At 36.1% G+C, this 22,068-nt stretch overlaps 1 protein-coding gene across 4 annotated transcripts in view; it reads right to left on the bottom strand.

Moving 5' to 3' along the window:
• The window catches only part of RASAL2 (RAS protein activator like 2), a 393,297-nt gene that overhangs the window by 237,038 nt on the left and 134,191 nt on the right, over positions 1 to 22,068 (bottom strand). The window lies entirely within an intron of this gene.

Genomic DNA, 22,068 nt, shown 5'->3' with positions numbered 1-22,068 from the left:
GAAAGTCCAAAAATGATTATAAATGCAAAAATTTAAAGTATTGCTTCTTTTATCAAATGCACACATGCTAACCATTTAGAGGAACTGACTGTAAGATTTTAAACTCTTAACTTCCTTTGACATTCTTTTACTTTGATCACCTTATGATCACCTGGCAAGGAAACAGACATTACAAGTATCCAAGAAAGTGAAACAATCAAGTCTTTCAAAAATTTTAATGGAATGTTAATAAAGGCACATTAAGGAGGAAGATTTTCCTCTAGGTAATTATCTATTTGCCAAGAGTAAGGAGAAAATATATATGTTTAAGAGTATCATTAAAATTCACTGAGCAAAGGAACATCTAGGGAGGACAGGGTTTACAGGAAATACTGAATTTTCGGCATACATTAATTTGGAAAATTACTTAAGTTTTCACTGAAATGATCTCATTAGCATTCTTCAACTTTATTTTAAAATAAATTAAATTATATTTCAATAACAAAATTCTTCAACAGTTCTCCGTTTTAGAAAGGGTTTAAACCTTTGATGCTACGTTCAATCTCCTAATAATGAGAGGCTGAAATTTTCTTAATGGTAAGAGCTTGTTAGAAAATGATCTCAACTGGTCATGAAGATACTACCAAGCTTCTAGTGTTAAGGTTTTTAAAAAACATAGGCCCCAAGTCATAACCAAAATTGTTCACCAGATACGATCAACCATTTTTAAGGCAATCAGTTAAAAAAATTAAGCATTGTGGGCTTTTTGGCTTTAACAATGCTATAATCAATACGAAATCTATTTTAAAATTTTAAACAGCCCCAAATGAGATTTTTAAAAATTTGAAAATCCTATTCTCTTAAATGAATCAAATACAAATTTCTATTTTGTCATCTAAACAGATATTCAAGATTTGCATGCTTGGCTTCCATATTCAAATGGAGTATTTTTATGATATAAGCAAATTAAAATCCCAACTTTTTAAGAGCTATCAGTGTAATTCTGCTCTACATTTCTCACTAGTAACATTAATTTAAAAATAATGTTTATGAAGAGATAATAGTAGAAATACATTTTAAATTCTCAACTGTCATGAAAAATTATTTGAATATTTTCCCCTCCAAATTGCATTTAACCTGGAAAAGTAGATCAGTGGAGACAAATGAGCATTAAAAATAATTTTTTCACATGGGCCCCAAAATTGAGTTCAAGAATTAATATCATAAAAAAATTCCTTAATTAACCAAATTCATTCACTTCTTGCTATTACTATAAATCATTAAAAGGTTTCTGAAGCAGTGATGATCACTTTTTAAAAATTGTGCTAATATATTTGTTTTATAATGAGAAAATGAAAAGCTTCACCTGATTATAAAACAAATAATTAAAATTTCAACAGTAACTAAATCTGAGCCATCCCACTTTTCCCCTTATTCATTTCAATATACCTTCTCTTACTGGCTCATTGGTTGATTCTCCTTTTAGACTCAGCATCCTGGAGAAGCCATTGGAAAGAGTAGAGAAAATGCCACGGATGAAATATCCCTGCTGCTCAGACTCCACTGACCCAAATGAAGTTGGCCACAGTCTAACAAATCGGATACTGCAGCGGGGTTCTGGTTCTGAAACAGATCTGGTGAATGGTGCTCGAAGTGACCGACTGTTGACCAGGTGTGGCTTCTCTGTTGATGTTCCAAGGACCTCATTAGCAGAGGAGGAAGCTTTATTACTAACCATCTTTGGCAGGATGACCTTTTGTTGTTGTCGTTCAAACAGGTCTCCTTTATTACTCTGCAATCTCTCCCTTTTGTTCCCTTTCCACCTAAAACTCGGATGTCTCTGCCACCGATAAGCACCCAGTGGCTTTCCTAGATTGGAAACAGCAGATTCATTTTTCTTCCTCTTGCTTTTCACTGGACCACACCATGGATAACTCTTTAAACTTGTTCCTATCTCTGAATCTGCATAAGCAGGTTCTGACAAAGATCTTCGATAGCCTGGAGGACAAGGTGATGTTTGTTTCTTAAAGATGCTCATCTTCCCCGACTCCAGTCTTTAACAGCCTTAAGATTCTACTACTCTGCAGTCTTTGCAGTTGAACCACACATGTCTGTGTAGTCCAAAACATCTGACTGCTTAAGCAGCTTTCTTTGTGTGGCTTTGAACCACAGCAGATGTTGCTGCTTAAGAGCTGGTGTCATGTTATTACGCCATTTTCCCAGATCTCAAAAACTATAGCAGCACCTAAAAACCTCTTGCCTGAAGCAAAGTATCATCGGAGTAGAGAGAAAGTCAAGATTTCCAAAAGATTACTTCACTTCCTGCAGTAGGTTACATTTCTGTAATAGGCTTTCAGGAAATGATTCTTTTTTAGTGAAATAACAACAACCAACCAACACCTTTATGGACCAGTAGCAGTTAAGTGTTCACTATGCAAATGATAGTAAGTTAAAAACAGATTGTGAAGAAAATCAAATTACTCAAGCTTATATCGACACTTTCCAGAAGAAGAAAAAAAAACTTCCCTAGTCTTGGAGTGACAACTCTTCAGAAGAGTTTTGATGGTCTGCATTTTAGAAGTTTAATTTCAAGTAAATCAATGCTATTTATTTTACATCTCTCAAAGTTAATATTGTTTTTCAACCAATAGGTAAAATTCAAGCTGGTATTGTAAGAGGAGGAAAAAAGCCAAAAGAAAGCCAACACCATTTTTAGTGTAAATACATTATAGTATGAAGAATTTAAAAAGCATAAATAGGAAGAAAAAGAGCAGAGGCAGAAGGTATTTGCTATAAACTATAGCAAAGGAAAAGGAAAATCTTGAGGCAAGATCTTGTGGCAACTGGAACATAGGAACGTACATACTTTAAAAATTTCTGGGAGAGGAAAGTTTGCTATATAAATCTAATTGGGATAAGTTGGCTGGAAAAATATTCCCTATCTGTTTAACCAAAGAAATTCCTTTATTCCTCTTTGTGCTCCTTACAACTTTAAGAAAGAGCTGACTACTTAAAATTTGTTAAAGCAAGTACCTTATACTGAACCAAGATCACGAATGCCAAGTTTTTGCTGGTTAAGTTCTTTTCAACTGTCTACTCATAAACCCCTGAAAGTAGGGGTTTCAAATGGAAAGCCTGACAGACTTCAGACTACCAATAAAACAGATATAACAGGGCAATCAAAGTCACTCTGCAAGTTGTTTTAAAAAATGATTTCATCTGGGAAACTAAAAAAAAGATCCACTTATTTGTAGAATGTTTTACAATGAAAAACAGTTCTCACACTAAGTCTTTTTCTTATTATGGTCGAAATCGCAATGAAAACCAACATACCTATTGCTTTAAACATATTACAATGTTCTATTTATCACTATTATCATCAACCAATAACTGCATTTTGATTTGTTTATATAGTCTCTAAATTTACATATTTGTATATTAAAGAAATGAAGTATTTGGCTTTCTCAAAAACATATCAAATTAGAGAATCTTACAATCGTACATTTTCCCCTTATTTAAAAGAAAATCTAGAAATGTGAAATTGCACAAGGAAAGAAACAATAAATATCAAGTTCTAATTTCTATTTATGGCACATCACATCATTCACAAAAAATAATCTGTGAGGAGAAAAAAAGACATAAATGTAGAGTATAAAATCATAAAGCTTGTAAAAAAAAAACTGAGTGAATATTTCTGTGACCTGAGGGTGGGCAAAGATTTCTCAGGGCACAAAAAGCAAAACCATGAAATGGTAACAAAAAGCAAAACCAGGAAAATGGTAATAAGTATGATTTCATAAATTTAACAGCTTCTGTTCAATAGAAGACATCATTAAGAAAATCAACATGCAAGCCACAAAATGAGAAAAAATATTCACAATACAAACATTTCAAATAATTTATACCAGAATATACAAAGAACTTCTACAACTTACTGGTAAAAAGAAAAACCAATTTTTAAAAAGTCGGTAAGAGTTGAACAAACTCTTCACACACACACACACACGCGCGCGCGCACACAAAATTAATGGCCAAAAAGCATACGAAAAAAGAATTAATCTTGTTACAGTAGGTATATAGTCAGGCATGAACAGGACAGAAGAGGGCCCACACCCCACCAGGAATGTCAGGTGACCACCAGGTGATGGTCAGGCAGTTGTTAACTGTCTCTCCAAAATAGTAATTGGTTGCAGCCAGCACCAGGGAAAGGCAGTTTCCCAATAGATAGAAACACATGAAATTGGTGATCAGCAGCTTCCTGATAAGATCTCAAGAACTGGGTGAATGGGCTCAAGCATGCACACTAAAAGGCAAAATGGCAGAGTTTAACTGGTATATGACCTTCTGGGGACATTCCACCGGTAAAGGGAAGAACGCCTCAGGTGAGCATGTGTACAACTCCAGTAAACACACTTCCCAAGTGCTAGCAGGTCCCTGTGCATGCGGGCAGCCTATCCCAAGGGAAGAATCAAGGGGGAAAGGGACGCAAGACCCCAGAAGCATGCCAACATATAAAATCCTAAGTCCATGATCGAATGGGGGCACTTGTCCTCCAAGATGTCCACTTGGCCCTCTTCCAAGTATATTTTACTTTCTTTTCATCATTGCTCTAAAGCTTTTTAATAAACTTTCACTCCTGCTCTAAAACTTGCCTCAGTCTCCTCTTCTGCCTTATGCCCCTCAAATTCTTTCTTCTGAGGAGGCAAGAATTAAGGTTGCCGCAGACCTATATGGGTGCCCCGCCAGTAACTCAGATACCCACCACTGATAACAATCTCATTAGTAATTGGGGAAATGCAAATTAAAGCCATAATGAGATATTACTCACATCCACTAGAATGGCTAACACTTAAAAGGCTGATAAAACCACATATTGGTGAGGATGTAGAGTAACCAGAACTCTCATGATTGGTAATGGGAGCACAAAATGGTACAATTTCTATGGAATATGTTTGCAGTATTTTTTTTAAAAAAAGTTAAGCATACATCTGCCCTATGAACTAACAATTCCACTTACAGGTATTTACTCAAGAGAAATTAAAAATAGATATACTTTACCTAAATGTTCACAGCAGCTTTATTTATAATAGTCATAAAATAAAACAACCCAAATGTACATCACAAAAGAATGGATACACTGTGGTGTTTTCATACAATGGAATACTACTCAGCCATAAAAAGAATAAACTACTACTCATTCGCAAAACAATGAGGATGCATCTCACAGATATTATGCCAAAAAAAGACCCTAGACACAAGAATATACACTATATGATTCTATTTATACAAAGTTCTAAACCAAACAAAACTAATCTATTATAGAAAAAAAAAAAATCAGAAAAGCAGTTCTCAGTGGTAGATGGCATTATTATTAACCAGAAAGGAGAACCAAGAAGCTTTTCGTGAAGGAAACTTTCTAAGCTTTGATAGGGATCTGGATTATGAGGGTTTATGTATTTTCAAAATCCATCCAATGTTCCCTTAAAGTTTACCATTTCATCATAATTAAATTTTACCTTGAAAACTATAAGCAACACTGAACTCCATCTAGTTAGCAGATTTGCTTAATCAGTGTTACACATTAGCCACTCAGAAACCACTTTCTGTGTATTATTGGCTTGAAGAAAGGAGTAAATACATTGAAGAGAATGAATGAATGAATGAATGAATGAATCAATCAATCAATCAATCAATGAGCAAGTGACTAAATGGTGATACTGGAACAAACTGACATTATGTGCCTCCTGATATGATGAACAGTGAGGGATACAACATCATTTGTGTGTCATTCCTGCAAAAAAATGCATAGCCTACATTTAATCATGAGCAAAATCAGACAATCCCCTCTCCCCTCCCCCCCCAAAAAAAGTTCTACAAAATAACTATCCTCCTCACTTCAGAAATGTCAGGATCAGAACAAAGAAAGATCACGGAATTCTTTCAGTTTCAGAGACTAATGACAGACAATTTAAAGCAATGCATGATTTTGGACTGGATCATGAACTTGGGAAAAATAGTTATGAAAGACATTATTGGGACAACTGACAAATTTTGAATGTGGATTATGGGTCAGGCTATTACATAACTACAAAAATATTAAAATTCTCATTTTGATAATTTTACTATGGTTATGTAAGGGAAAGTTATGTTCTTAATGTACTCACAGAAGGATTTAGGGATAGAGGGTCACAATGTTTCCAACTTATTCTCAAAATGACTCAGGAAAAACTGCATATAAAGGTAGATAAAATATGATAAAGCAGATGGGGCAAACTGTACACAGTTGTTGAATCTAAGTAAAGGATTTATGGGAGTTTCTTGTACTGTTGCAAATTTCTATAGGTTTGAAATTACATTGAAATAAAACAATACACAAATATTTTTAAATTTCAAAACCTCTTGGAGTCTATAATACAGATTTTTATAATTAGTACTGTAATGTTCCCTCTTTGAGAGTATCCTTCAAGTAGTATAACAAAATATCTTGCTTCATAGATTTTATGAGGGAGAGAAGTTAATCAAGATCACCCTATTAACTTATCTTAATGGAAAATTATATTAGAGCTGTAATTTTGAGAAAAGTTGCAAAGTGGGAAAAGAATTTGAGTCTTGAAATCCACATTGCAAAATTCAGAGACTCACTGTTAAATGAAAAACTCTTCTTATATACCAAGAGGTAAGGTTAAAGGTAACAAGGATTATGGTAGTTTGTAAACCATCGACTCAATTGTTTTGAAAAACTACTAAAATTGTTTCCCCCCACCCGCCGCGGGATGGAGTCTCACTCTGTTGTCCAGGAGTGCAGTGGCACGCTTGGCTCACTGCAACCTCCGTCTCCCGGGTTCAAGCAATTCTCTGCCCCAGCCTTCCAAGTACACCCACCACCATGCCCGGCAAATTTTTTTGTATTTTTAGTAGAGATGGGGTTTCACCATCTTGGCCAGGCTGGTCTTGAACTCCTGACCTTGTGATTCACCCGCCTCGGCCTCCCACAGTGCTGGGTTTACAGGCATGAGCCACCGTACCCAGCCCACAATTCTTTTTACCATAAGCTTCCCTATTTAATTCAGGAATATGGAGATGGAAAATATTAAATAACAGGAAAAGAATCAAATAAAATTAGAAGGGAGAAAGAACCATGGACTGAGGAAGAGACACACTATACAAGCAAGAACCAAATAAATAAAAGTGGAGATTCAGATCTCTCACAGCTAGCTAAAATTTAATTTGACAAGTGCTCAAAATTATCTTTTATTATTAACGAAAGCCTAATATCACTTGTGTTATTTCTCCAAGTTTTATCCTTAATCTGACTTTAAAACAATAACTTGACACTTTGTTTTCTGAATTTTCTCAAATATATATAATGAATTTAGGAATTTTAAAGAAAACATTCACAGGATGTACAATCTCTTAGAAACAATGATACTAGAACCACTGGATTACTACATTCATTAAGAATTCTTTCTACTATAAAAGTTGGCTGCTGACTGAAATGTCAGAACTAGAACATTTCTGCCACTTCCAATAGCAACTAATTACTTTTACATTTTTCCAATAACAATTTATAACATTTAAAGCACAGCTTTAAGAATCATTCTGGTTGCAATGTCAAAATGACATTTAAATTCTCTGAATAAATATGCAACTACTTAAGTTCACAGAGAGTCATATATTTCAAATATTATTAAGCACCTATCAGGCACTATATTAGGACTAGAGGAACAACAACAACAAAACAACCAGACACTGTCCCTGCCTTCCTGGAACGTCCCATTACCAGGAAAGGCTGACATTAGGAAGGGGAAAACGTAAGGTGTTAGGGAAGTGTGTAGCAAGGGGATTTTTACGGAGTATAAAGTGTAAAGGATAGAGCCAATGTCTTATGATCCACAGTCAGTTCTGCCATAATGTAATATGAATTCCTTAAAATTCCCTGCACTAAGCAAAACTGCACACTAAAACCACAGGGCTTATGGGGAAGATGGAGTTAGGGGAATAATCGTTCAGAAACTTAGATGACATGTAAGACAAGACGCTAATAAAAACTGTAGCACCATTTTAAATGACTAAGAAACACATAGATACAAAAATAAATAGGGTGTTTTTTTTTTCTAACCAGAAGTTTGCTTGTGAAAGTAGGCATCAGAATGGTTACAGTTTTTGATTTTTTCTGAGGTGGTAGAAGGAGGGTTACCCAAAGTGTACAGCAAGTAAAGCTATAACACCACAGTGGGCAGGTGTGGCTTGTAACGTGTGGAGAACTCAGGCAGCTGGTAGTTGTTTGAGATGTATGTATTTTGAGTATTCCTATGTGGCCTGCTTCAGCTGGATACAGTTGTGGGTTTTTTTTTTTTTTTGAGACAGTCTCACTGTCACCTAGGCTGGAGTGCAATGGCATGATCTCGGCTCACTGCAACCTCCACCTCCTGGGTTCAAGTGATTCTTCTGCCTCAGCCTCCTGAAAAGCTGGGATTACAGGCATGTGCCACCATACCGGGCTAATTTTTGTGTTTTTGTAGGGACGGGGTTTCACCATGTTGGCCAGGCTGGTCTTGAACTCCTGGCCTCAGGTGATCCGCCTGCCCTGGCCTCCCATAGTGGTGGGATTATAGGCATAAGCCACTGTGTCTGGCTTACACCTATAACTGATACAGTTTTCTGTATTCAGTTAGTGATTCTTAAAGACAAATGGCATATAAGTCAACACAAAATTCACATAATGCTTAAATTTTTCCTTAATATCAATTGTGTAGTACAAATCTGTGTTTTCAAAGCAAGTATTACAACACAACCAATTGTATTTTCTCTTCTCTTCCACATAGCTGATGTGGTAAAAACCTGGTAAAAATCAACAAAAGACCCTACCATTGCAAGGCACAATAAAAAAAATAAAAATGGCTTTTATCCTTAGTAAATTCAGCTCTTTAGTTCAAACATTTATACGTTTTTCTTTTCTTCCTCTTCTCTTAATCAAAACAACAAGAAACAAAGGACCAAACTCATGATGTGGGCACAAAGAAACACGCCCCCAAAAACAATGCAACAAATCTTCTTCCAGACCAGGGCTTCTCACATTATAATGTGTGAATCAATTACTAGGAGATCGTATTAAGATGCAGATTTCAATTTACTACTTGTGGAGTAGGGCCTGAGATTCTACATTTCTAAGCTCCTAAATGATAACTACGCTACTGGTCCATGGACCAAATTGTGAATAACAAGCTGTAGATAGATTTTAAACTAAAAGAACTAAGTTCTCAAGGCTCCTCTATAATCAGTCCAGTTCACCAAAAGAGAAAACTGTATCAAGATTTCAGGGCAAAATGAGAACATTTGCCTGAAATGTCCATCAGATTGTAGAGACCTATGCAGTGCTCATGATAGTGTGCTACGAAAGAATCAAAGATGGAGTAATCCTAGCCAAACCTCCTTGAAGACAAAGATTATCTATAGCATATAAATAAAGCACAATGAAAAGTCCAACAATCTTTTGCACTTACATTCTTATCAGTGAGCGTATACATATATACAGGTTATATATGTGTGTGTGTGTACAGTATGAAAGGAAAGAAGGCAAATGCTAATGACTATCAACAGAAAAGTGACTAAATAAATCATAGTGCATAGACATACATACAACAAGAAACACACATATATTTATACATGCTACAAAGACACACATGCTTTTATAACAGTGATAACTTGTGGGGAGTACAGCTGAGAAATCACCTTAGACCTTTAAAGTTTTAACCACGACTATATACTACATTCATAATAGTGACAAGAAAAAAATGTAAGAGATAAATTTATATGGAAAGGAATACAAGAGACAAGATAGAAAAGCAAAATATACCATAAAAAGTGGAATATGATCCTATTTTTATTTAAAATAATAACATATCAGTATGTACATGGTAGAACCATATGCATCAAGAGAAAATGTGTTATTTTCTTTTAGGGTAGAATTTCATTTTTTATATTATTAATTTCTATCACATATCAAATTTTATAAGTATGTGTTTTCATTCCTTTTGAAAGCAGAAAAGTTAAGTAAAAATATATATATTTAAAATCTACCCACAGCAAAAATAAAAGCCTTAACACTAATCTACAGAATCAGAATTACAGAACAGAGAACTGGACAAGTCATCACAGACCAGCTTCACTAAATCTCTCATATTATAAATAATCCAGCAAAGCCAGACAAAAGGCACTTGTGCCTTACAAGTTAACAGCCAAAAGAGAAAAATACACGTATATCCTAATTTCCAGTTCAGGATTCCATGCCTGCTTAAATTAGCATTTTCTAAAATATGATCCACAGAATTTAATTGAGAAATTCAGGCTTAAAGAGTATAGTTATGGCACTAAATCTTAGCTATTCTAGGATTAGTGTAAACGCTAAAAGTCTTTTAAAAAGTTTAAAATAGGATATCGTTTCTCATTAGAATGTGTTTATTAGGGAAACAAGTAGAGATGAAAAGGCAAAATGTGAGCTTTCTCGGCTTAGAAATAGTCTGCTGCCACTTCCTATTTTATGACACACCTTTTCTATACGAATATTCTATTCTATTTTTTTTTTTTTTTTTTTTTGAGACGGAGTCTCGCTCTGTAGCCCAGGCTGGAGTGCAGTGGCACGATCTTGGCTCACTGCAAGCTCCGCCTCCCGGGTTCCTACCATTCTCCTGCCTCAGCCTCCCGAGTAGCTGGGACTACAGGCGCCCGCCATCTCGCCCGGCTAGTTTTTTGTATTTTTTAGTAGAGGCGGGGTTTCACCGTGTAGACCAGGATGGTCTCAATCTACTGACCTCGTGATCCACCCGTCTCGGCCTCCCAAAGTGCTGGGATTACAGGCTTGAGCCACCGCGCCCGGCCTCTATTCTATTATACGTATCACACTTGCTCTTTCGTATTAGAATACATGATAGATGCTACAATTAACAAAGAGCATTCTAGAATTCTGTTACTAGAAGAGACTACATATCTCTTAGATCAACTCATAAAAATCTTTAAAAATAGGACTCATTTCTATTAACCAGAAGATGACATCTTTCAAAAGTACAAAGTCCTTGTTTATACGAAGCTAAATAATTAATAACAAAACATCCTCCCCCCATTTCCTATCATTGGGGCACATTGTGCTTCCCAAACACTTCCTGCAGCAAAAACTACCTTTCTTCTAAGTATTAGAAGTGAAAGGCACACCTGACATGTACACAACCGCTTCTCATTTAAGAGACAAAGACATGTGTAGAAGGGCCAAATAAAGATTTTTTAAGTGCTGGAATAAATGATTTATTTAAATAAGAAAGCATTTTTAAACAAACAAACAAACAAACAAAACAGGTGACTTCTAAAGCCATAATGAACACCTATAAAAAAAAAAAAAAATTCTAGTTTTCCCCTAACCTCTGAACACATTTCTGATTCTTTTGAGGTTCAATATTTTCTATCTAGTCTCTAAGTGTTGGGAGACTTTCAAAGCTGGGTCCTTGACATCCTCTGTCCATATTCTCACCAGGCACATCATCATTCACAATTAACACATCTACTTATACCTCCAGTTCAGACTTTGTCTTCTTTGAGCAACATACTCATATATTCAATTGAACACTTAAGAGCTATCTCAAGTTCAAAATGTATAAAACCTAAACTATGATCTTTCTTTTAAAATCTGGTCTTATTCTAGCATTCCTTATCCTAATAAATGGGACCACGTTCATCTAGCTGTACAAGCCCCAAACCTTAGTTATCACCATCTCTCACCACTCAATATCCAATGAATCTTATTGATTTCCCCTCCTGAGTATTATCCAACCTATCTACTTCTCACCATTCTCCCCTAAATAAATCTACCATCATCTCTCACCTGGATTACAAGAGCCTCCTAAATTTATCAACCTACATCTACTAGGACCACCAAAAAACATTTTCCTATTGTAGTCAGAATAATCTTTTCAAAATACAAATTTATCTCATCTTGTCTGGAACTATTCAATGGTTTCCCACTTACAATCAAGACAAAATTCCTTAATATAGCCTACTCATACCCAGTCCACCCCTTTAAGGCTCCCTCATAAAGACATACTTGAATTATTTCAGTTCTTCATACCTGTCACTCTCCTTCCCACCACAGGGCTCTTGCTCATCCTGTTCTCTGTAACTGGAAGGTATATGATCTTTCTTCCATCATTATTATGCTTCAGATTTCAGTTCAAGTGTCACTTCCTTGGGGAAGTCTTTCCTGACCCCACTGACCAGGTCAAATCTCCCTATTACAGGCCTTTACAGCCCAATGCATCTCTCCATCACAGTTGTAGCACTGTAATTGTGTGTTTCCTCATGAAATTATTAATCAATGCCTGTTTTACCCACTAGGCTATAACATCCATGTTTGTTTTGATTCTTCGTAGTGTCTCAAGTGCTTAGCAAATTGTAAATACACAATAAATATTTGTTGAATTAACTAACAAAAAGAGAGAGAGAGATCTAAGATAAAAGTACCTAACTTCAGACTAGTAATGAGAAAATCAGTAAGCACCTATTTGAGTTTAACATTATCTCTGATACCAGGAAGATTACATCAAAATACAGATCATGGATGAGGAGGCAGTTAAATGCACTACAGGGAGTCGTTTTCCCTATACCAAGTAATTTTTTGTTTCTTAAAGGATATGGACAGAATATTAAAAGAGAAAAAAGAATAATGTAAAACAGGAGGATAAGGAGATGGCAAGAAATACTACTAAATTTTTCTTTCCAGAAATGCCCATTTAGTAGATGTACAAACTATTATCTGACCTGTTCAAGTTTTTTATAAATTTTTTTAACATTAGCATCACAATTTAGGGAAAATTTTAGAGCATAAAGAGATACCTACAAGCTCCTAACAAGCTTTATATGTTCTTTAATGAATATATACTTAGAAAATAAATATTCTCATAACCTGAAACAAATATCAACATTGGACATCTGATAAATAATCAAGCAATTGGTTCTAAGGTAGAACCTTAGCTAAGCACCAAAAATTAAGGATTCCAGAAAGAGAGATTAGGAATATTTTCTTATTATAAGATACATGCACTATCCGTAAAATGATATAGTATTACTTGAAAGTAGACTTGAATTAATTGTAAATGTATACTGCAAACTCAAAAGCAAACAATTTTAAAAGTTAAAAAAAAAAGATAATTGACATGCTAAGAAACAAAGAAAATGGACTCAAATGAAATGCTCAATTAAAACCAGAAAAAGAGTGGAAGACATATAAGGAAAAAAGAACAAAGACAATGAATACAAATAGGAAGTATTATGGTAGATACTAATAATCCAAATATATCAATAATCACTTTTACACATTGATAATCTAAATCCAATTTAAAAATAGAGACTGTTAGAGTAAATCACAAAACAAAACCGAACTATATGTTATCTACGAGAAATACATTTTAAATATAAAGACACAGATAGATTAAAAGTTAATGGAGAAAGCTATACTATGCTAACACAAATCAAAAGCTGGAGTCACTATATTAACTTCAGCCCAGCAGACTACAGAGAAAGATAAATTATCAGAGGTAAAGAAAGGATAAAGGAGTCAATTCTCCAAGAAAACAATATTTAATGTGTATGCACTTAACAACAGAGCACCAAGAGACAGAAAGCAAAAATTTAGAGATGCAACGAGAAATACATGAATCTACTATTATACTTGGAAATTTTAACACCCCTCTTATCAGAAATGAACAGATCCAGTGTGCAGAAAATCGGTGAGAATATAGTTGACCTCAACAGCACCAGCAATTCACTGAAGGTACCTGACATCTATAGACTACTTCATTCAACAACAGCAGAACACACACTCTTCTCAAGCTCACATGGAACATTCATCAAGATAGGCCACATTATAGGTCATAAAACACACCTTAACAAATTTAAAGTAGAAATCACACAATGTCTGCGCTCAGACTACACCAGAATTAAACTAGAAATCAATAACACAAAGACAGCTGATAAATCCTCAAACACATAAAGATAAAGCAATACACTTTCAAGTATATGTTATCAAAGAAATCTCAAGAGAAATTTAAATATATTGCAAACTAAGTAAATATGATGATACAACTTATCAGAATTTGTGGGATGCAGTGAAAACTGTACTTATAGGGAAGTCTATAACATTGAAATGCATATCTTAAAAAAAGGTCTAAAATCAATAATTGAAGCTTCTACCTTAGAATACTAGCAAAAGAAAAGCAAATTAAATACAAAGTAAGTAGAATAAACAAAATTAGAGGAGAAATCAATGAAATCAATTAAAAATGGGCAAAAATCTCAACAGCCCCCTAACCAAACAAGACATACAAATGGTAAATAAACATATGAAAAGATGCTCCACAAAGTATTTCATTAGGGAATCAATTACAAGTTCAAACAATGACACACCATTACAAACCTATTAAAATGACAACAATCTTAAACACTAAAACCACCAAATGTTGGCAAGGATGTGAAGCAACAGGAACTCTCATGCACTGCTGGTGGGAACACAAAAATGGTACAGCTACTTTAAAAGACGATTTGGCAGTTTCTTTAAAAACTAAACATACTCTTAACGTACAATTCAGCAATCGTACTCTTTGGTGTTTACCCAAATGAGCTGAAAGCTTATGTCCACACAAAAACCTCCACATGAATGTTTATAGCAACTTTATTCATAATTGCCAAAACTTGGAAGCAACCAAGATGTCTTTCAGTAGACAAATGGCTAAATAAACCTTGGTACATCCAGACAACTGAATATTATTCAGTGCTAAAAAGCAATGAGCCATCAAGCTATGAAAAGACATGGAAGAACCTTAAATACATACTACTAAGTGAAAGAAGCCAATCCGAAAAGGCTACATACTGTATGATTCCAACTACAGGCATCTCTCTCTTTTTTTTTTTTTTAGCACTTTGCAGATATTGCATTTTGTATAAAATTAAGGTTTGTGGCAACCCTGTGTCAATCAAGTCTGTTGGCACCATTTCTCCAGCAGCACATGCTCGCTTTGTATCTCTGTATCACCTGCGGTAATTCTCATATTACTTCAAATATTTTCATTATTATTGTATCTATTATGGTAATCTTTGATGTTACTACTGTAATTGTTTGGGGGCACCACAAACCTACATAAGAGAGCAAACATAACCAAAAAACCCTTTTGTGTTCTGACTGCCCCATCAACTGGCCATTCCTTGCCTCTTTTCTTCCTCTTGGGCCTCCCTATTTGCTGAGACATGACGATGTGGAAATTAGGGCAATTAGTCATCCTACATGTTAGTCTACTTTGTGTCTCTATAAAGGAATACCTCAGGTTGAGTAATTTATTAAAAAAAGAGGTCTGTTCAGCTCACGGTTCTGCAGCCTATACAGGCATGGCACAGCATCTGTTCTGCTTCTGGTGACAGCCTCAGGAAGCTTACAATCATGGTGGAAGGCAAAGGGGGAACAGACATATCACATGGTGAGAGAGAGAGATAAAGAGAGGAGAGGACATGCCACACTCTTTTAAACAACCATATCTCATGTGAACTCAGAGCGAGAACTCATTCATTACTGAGACGAGGGTACCAGCCATTCATGAGGTATCCACCCGCTCCTATTAATCAAACACCTCCCACTAGGCCTCACCTCCAACATTGGAGGTCACATTTTAACACAAGATTTGGAGGGGATGAAACATCTAAACCATATCACCCCTACAATGGCATCTAAGTGTTCAGGCAAAAGGAAGAGTCACATATCTCACTTTCAATCAAAAGTTAGAAATGATTAAGCTTAGTGAGGAAGGCAAATCAAAAGCCAAGATAGGCCTCTTACACCAAATAGCCAGGTTGTGAATTAAATGGAAACATTTCTTTTTTTTTTCCTGAGGCAGAGTCTCACTCTGTCACTTAGGCTGGAGTGCTATGGCGCAATCACAGCTCACTGCAGCCTTGACCAACGACGCTTCCACCACAGCCTCCTGAGTAGCTGGGACTACATGCGTGCACCACCAAGCCTGGCTAATTTTTCTACTTGTTGTAGAAATAGAGTTTGTTGCACAGGCTGGTCTCGAACCCTGAGCTTAAGTGATCCACCAGCCTCAGCATCCCAAAGTACTGGGATTACAGGTGTGAGCCACCACACCTGGCCTGAAAAGTTCTTGAAGGAAATTAAAAGTGCTACTTTCCAGGGATCACATGAAAGATAAGAAAGCAAAACAACAAAGTTTGGGTGGTCTGGATAGAAGATCAAACCAGCTACATTTCCTTAAACCAAAGCCTAATCCAGAGCAAAGCCCTAACTCTCTTCAATTCTATGTAGGTTGAGAGAAGTTAAGAAGCTATAGAAGAAAAGTTTGAAGCTAGCAGAAGTTGGTTTATAAGGTTTAAAGAAAGAAGCCATCTCCAGAACATAAAAGTACAAGGTGAAGCAGCAAGTGCTAATGCAGAAACTGTACCAAGTTATTCAGAAGATCTAAGACCATTGATGAACACTAAGAAGACTGATGAACACTGTACCCTAAACAGATTTTCAACATAGATAAAACAGTCTGCTATTGGAAGAAAATGCCATCTAGGACTTTTCATAGCTAGAGAAGTCAGTGCCTAGCTTAAAAGCTTCAAAGGATAGGCTGATTCTGTTGTTACGGGCTAATACAGCTGGTGACTTCAAGTTGAAGCCAATGCTCATTTCCTATTCCAAAAAATCCTAGGGCCTGTATGAATTATGCTAAGTCTACTCTGCCTGTGCTCTATCAATAAAATAACAAAGCCTGGGTGACAGCACATCTGTTTTAAGCATGGCATACTGAATTTTGTTTTTGTTTTGTTTTGTTTTGTTTTTGAGACAGAGTCTTGCTCTTGTTGCCCAGGCTGGAGTATAATAGCGTGATCTTGACTCACTACAACATCCTCCTCCCGGATTCAAGCAATTCTCCTGCCTCAGCCTCTCGAGTAGCGGGGATTATAGGAGTGTGCCATTATGCCCAGTTAATTTTGTATTTTTAGTAGAGATGGGGTTTCACCATGTTGGCCAGGCTGGTCTCGAACTCCTGACCTCAGGTGATCCACCCACCTCGGCCTTCCAAAGTGCTAGGATTACAGGCATGAGCCACCACAACTGGCCGCATACTGAATATTTTAAGCTCCACTGTTGAGACCTGTTGCTCAGAGAAAAAGATTCCTTTAAAAATATTACTGCTCATTGACAATGTACTTAGTTACCCCAAGAGCTCTGACAGAGATACACAAGTAGATTAATGTTGTTTTCATGACTGCTAATATGACATCCACAGTATCAACATTAACAGGTATCTGGAAGAAGTTGATTCCAACTTTCATGGATGACTTTGAAAGGTTTAAGACTTCAGTGAAGGACATAATGCAGATGTGTTAGAAACAGCAAGAGAACAGGAATTAGAAGTGGAGCCTGAAGGTGTGACTGAATTGCTATAATCTCAAAACTTGAACAGATGAGGAGTTGCTTCTTGCGGATAAGCAAAGAAAGTGGTTTTTTGTTTGTTTGTTTGTTTTTTGTTTTTTTTTTTGAGACGGAGTCTTGCTCTGTCGCCCAGGCTGGAGTGCAGAGTGCAGTGGCCGGATCTCAGCTCACTGCAAGAGAAAGTGGTTTCTTGAGACGGAAGTTTATTCCACCTTGAGATAGAAGTTTATTACATAAACTTAGTTGATATAGCAGTGGAAGAGTCTGAAGGGATTGATTCCAGTTTTGAAAGAAATTCTGTGGATACAATGCTATCAAACAGTACTGCATACTAAAGAGAAATCTTTCATAAAAGGAAAAGTTGATCAATAGGGCAAACTTCATTGTCATCTTAAGAAATTGCCACAGCCATCCCAATGTTCAGCAACCACTACCCTGAACAGCTAGCAGCCATCAACATTGAGGCAAGACCCTTCAACAAAAAGATTACAATTCTCTGAAGGTCATTAGCAGTTTTTACCAATTAAAAAAATTTTTAATTCAGGTATGTACATTTTTTAGACATAATGCACAACTTTTATATGGACTGAGAAACAAAAAAGTTCATGTGACTCACTTTATTGGGACATTTGCTTTACCGCAGTGGTCTGGAATTGAACACACATGTCTACAGTATGCCTGCAACTTGTCAAAACTCATAAATATACAACACCAAGAGTGAACCCTTACAGAATCTTAAGAACTTTGGGTGGTGATGATGTGTCGATGTGGGTTCATCTGTTTTAACAAATGTACCACTCTGGTGTGAGAAGTTCTAGTAGGAGGGCTTTGGGGAGGCAGCAGGGGTTATATGAGACTTCTTTGTATTTTCTGCTCATTTTTTCTGTCAACCAAATAACATTCTAAAAAATAAAGTCTACTTTAAAAAAACTGAGGGTGCAACTTCTTACTTGCTGCTTCATGGTTCCCACAGAACACTTTTATAATTAGTATAGCCTCCACATTTGCTTCAACCTTGAACACTATCTTCTTCAACTTCTGATTTCAAAAGAGTGGTTCAAAACCAATAACCGTCCAGGCACGGTGGCACGCACCTGTAATCCCAGCTACTCAGGAGGCTGAGGCAAGAGAATCGGTTGGACCCAGGAGGCAGAGGCTACAGTGAGCCAAGATTGTGCCACTGCACTTCAGCCTGGGCGACAGAGTGAGACTGTCTTAAACAAACAAACAAACTGATAACCAATATAATTATTTAAATTAGTTATCCTGAATTCAACAACCAAAAAAACATAAGAGTCAATGGATGGCTGGATAGGTAAGGAACATTATAACTGATTGCTTAGACTAGATAAAACAGTCTTCCTTAAACCAAAAATAATAGTAAATCCAAATAATTGCATTCTGTAATTTTACAGCTGCAGTTATACATACATCTAGAAATGTCTTTTTGAATCATTAATTTAAAGTTAAGAAAGTAAACACAGGCATAAGGAATAGAACATAAAGTGTCACAAATTTCTCCTCTTCCTTATGAATGATTATCAGTCTCATTATAAAGCACTGTAAATTAACGACAAGATCGAGCCTTTTTAAAAATCTCACAGTGTATTTTCATATGATTTCTAACTCTTCATGTTTAACACAAATTGAAGATATGAAGTAAAAAACACAAAATGAGTTTGATGATATGTTATTAAGACTAGAAAATTCTATAACTAACATCTGAGATCCAGTCTTTACTAAGGACTTCTAAATCAACCCAATCTTTTCCTCTCATTGTCAACCTCTGAAATGATCATTAGAACAAAAAGTCTCAAGAGCATTTTAATTCTCTTCTAAGCTACTATTTATTATTATCAGTTGAGAGAACAGAAAATACGTTCCACTGAATAGATTTAGTTACTTTGCTGAAATTATTTTGTAAAAGGACAAATCTTTATTTTCTTGGACCTTTTTTCTCATATAAGTAATATATTCATAATTTGAACTTTAGTAAGGCTAGATGGATATTGCAAAGGTCTTCTGGTCTAATTATTCCTAATCATTGATTCACTGATAATTCTTTGTGTCTTCAGCTTGTTTAGGCATTATATGAAATTACCCCTAAATTGTCAAAGCTGACATATTTAAACAAAATAAACATTCTTAATACTTTTTCTCCTTTTGTGAGGAGAGGAGTAGAGCTAGGGAGAAGAAACTATCTTTATGACCTATTAAGACTTTCTAATCCTGCTACCTATTAGAAAAGTGCCTGGTACACTGAGATAATAACTTTTATAGTCATACAGACATAGTGTATTCATAAGTAATACTAGTTGGTATAATGAACACTCAAGTCTTAGCAAGATTTAGTTGAACAAAACAGAAGCTTATTTTCCACTCACATAAAGTCCAATGGAGTATTCAGGATCCAGGGTTCTTCCATCCCCTAGGATTTCCCACTCTTTCACAGCATCTTCTCCATCCAACAAGTACACCAGAGAAGAAGACAGAGAACCCATGGGAGGTTTTGTGGTGCCAGCTTCAAAATGGCTTACATCAGTTCCACCCAAGTTCCCTTGGTTAGATCTCAGACATATAGCCACTGCTAATGAAAGACAGACTAAGAAATGTAACTTAGCTATATGCCCAGAGTGAAGAAACAAAGAAACAAACAAAAAGCAGATTTGGTGAGCGCCTAATCCATCCCTGCCATACTTGAATACAAATACTGGCCTGCTATGTACCAGTTGGGTGATTTAATGCAAATTAACTGTTACACATGAGATACTGAACTTACACATGAGATAACATTTGAAGAAAAAGTTCCACAGCTAAAACAAAGTTTGAAAACATCTGTACTACAGCAACAGCAAAGTTCCCCTTACAGAAAAGGTTAGACACCCATCAATTCATGACGCCAACAGTTAGTATGTCCCATTTAATATGCTATCTTCTTGGAGACCAGATAGCCTTACTAGGGATAAATGTAAAATAAAAATACATAGTCCAGGTGATATTACTGATTAAAATGTGTGAGTTTCAGCCAATGGTATCTACTATGAGAAACACACTTGGGTGCCCAAAAGGTATTTGTTTTTATCTTTGGCTTAGCATTCAGGTATTTTCTATGATCTGGTTAAGTAAGGTTTCCAAATATCTAAGTCCCAAATAAGTCAAGTTACATGTATGGCTATAGTAACTACTACTACAAGACACAAGTTAATCTTCTTATCTTCCTGAGATTATTTATTTATTTAATTTATTCATTCACTCATTCATTCATTCATTCAAAAGTTCTTGCTCAGTCACCCAGGCTGGAGAGCAGTGGCATGACAATAGTTCGTTCACTACAGCCTTGAACTCCTAGACTCAAGTGATCCACCTGCCTCAGCCTCCCAAGTAGCTAGGACTACAGACATGGATTACCATGCCCAGCTAGTTTTTGTTTTGTTTTGTCTTGTCTTGCTTTTGTAGAGGTAGTCGTATGATGTGGTCCAGACTGGTCTTGAACTCCTGGCCTCAAGCAATCCCAAAGTGTTGGAATTATAGGTATGACCTACCAGGCCCAATTTCTTTCTGAATTCAGATAGAAATATATTCTTTTCAGGGTTTGTGTTTGGGGATTTTTTCCCCCCTATATAAAGTCCTCATATATATAGTAAAAAGTTCAGTGAGTTCTCATGTATTTGCATTTACCATTCAACTCAGCACATAGATTTCCAGGATCCCAGAAGGTTCCCTCATACTCTTTTTCAGCTTTTTGTTGCTCCTTCTCCCCCACTCCCCCAAGAACCTACAGGTAACTTATTTTAGCTTCTGTCATACAGATTAGTTTTACTCTTTTAAAATATTAATTCATATAAATAAAATTCATTTATCATTTATAGATAAAATTATACATTATGTACTCCTTTGCCTTGCTTCTTATGCTTATCATGTCTGAGATTCATCCACATTGTTGTATATAAGTTGATTATTTTGTTGCCATGTATTTCACTGTACCATGATTTAACTGTTCCACTGTTGATGAACATTTGATCATATCCAGTTTTTGTCTATGATAAAGCTGCCATTAATATTCCTATACAGACTTTTGGTAGATGTCTACTTTCTCATAGTTATGTTCCTAGACATGGAGTTGCTGGTCATAGGGTAGGCACATGTGTAATTTTAGTGAATATGGCTAGGTACAGTGGCTCATGCCTATAATCCCTGCACTTTGGGAAGCCGAGGCAGGAGAATCGCTTGCACTCAGGAGTTTGAGATCGGCCTGGGGAATATAGTGAGACCTTGTTTCTATAGCAAACAAAAGAAAAAGAAATTGAACTGGGCATGGTAGCATGCACCTGTAGTCCCAGCTACTCTGGAGACTGAGGTGGCAGTATTGCTTAAGCCAAGGAGGTCAAGGCTGTGGTGAGCCGAGATCACACCACTGCACTCCAGTCTGGGCAACAGAGTGAGACTCTGTCTCTTAAAAAAAAAAAAGTGAATAATACCAGTTTTCAAAAGTGGGTGCACCTAGTTGGGGATATAATTAAACCATCTTGAAGACAGGCTGCTTTGTACTTTCAAAAGTCAGGAAAGTACACACAGCTTTTCTCAGAAAATCATTTCATTGTCTGGTGATTATGCCT

This window comes from Trachypithecus francoisi, unplaced genomic scaffold (assembly GCF_009764315.1).
Source record: "Trachypithecus francoisi isolate TF-2019V2 unplaced genomic scaffold, Tfra_2.0 Lachesis_group5, whole genome shotgun sequence".
Lineage (NCBI taxonomy): Eukaryota > Metazoa > Chordata > Mammalia > Primates > Cercopithecidae > Trachypithecus > Trachypithecus francoisi.
This window is presented reverse-complemented; position numbering and strand designations above follow the sequence as displayed.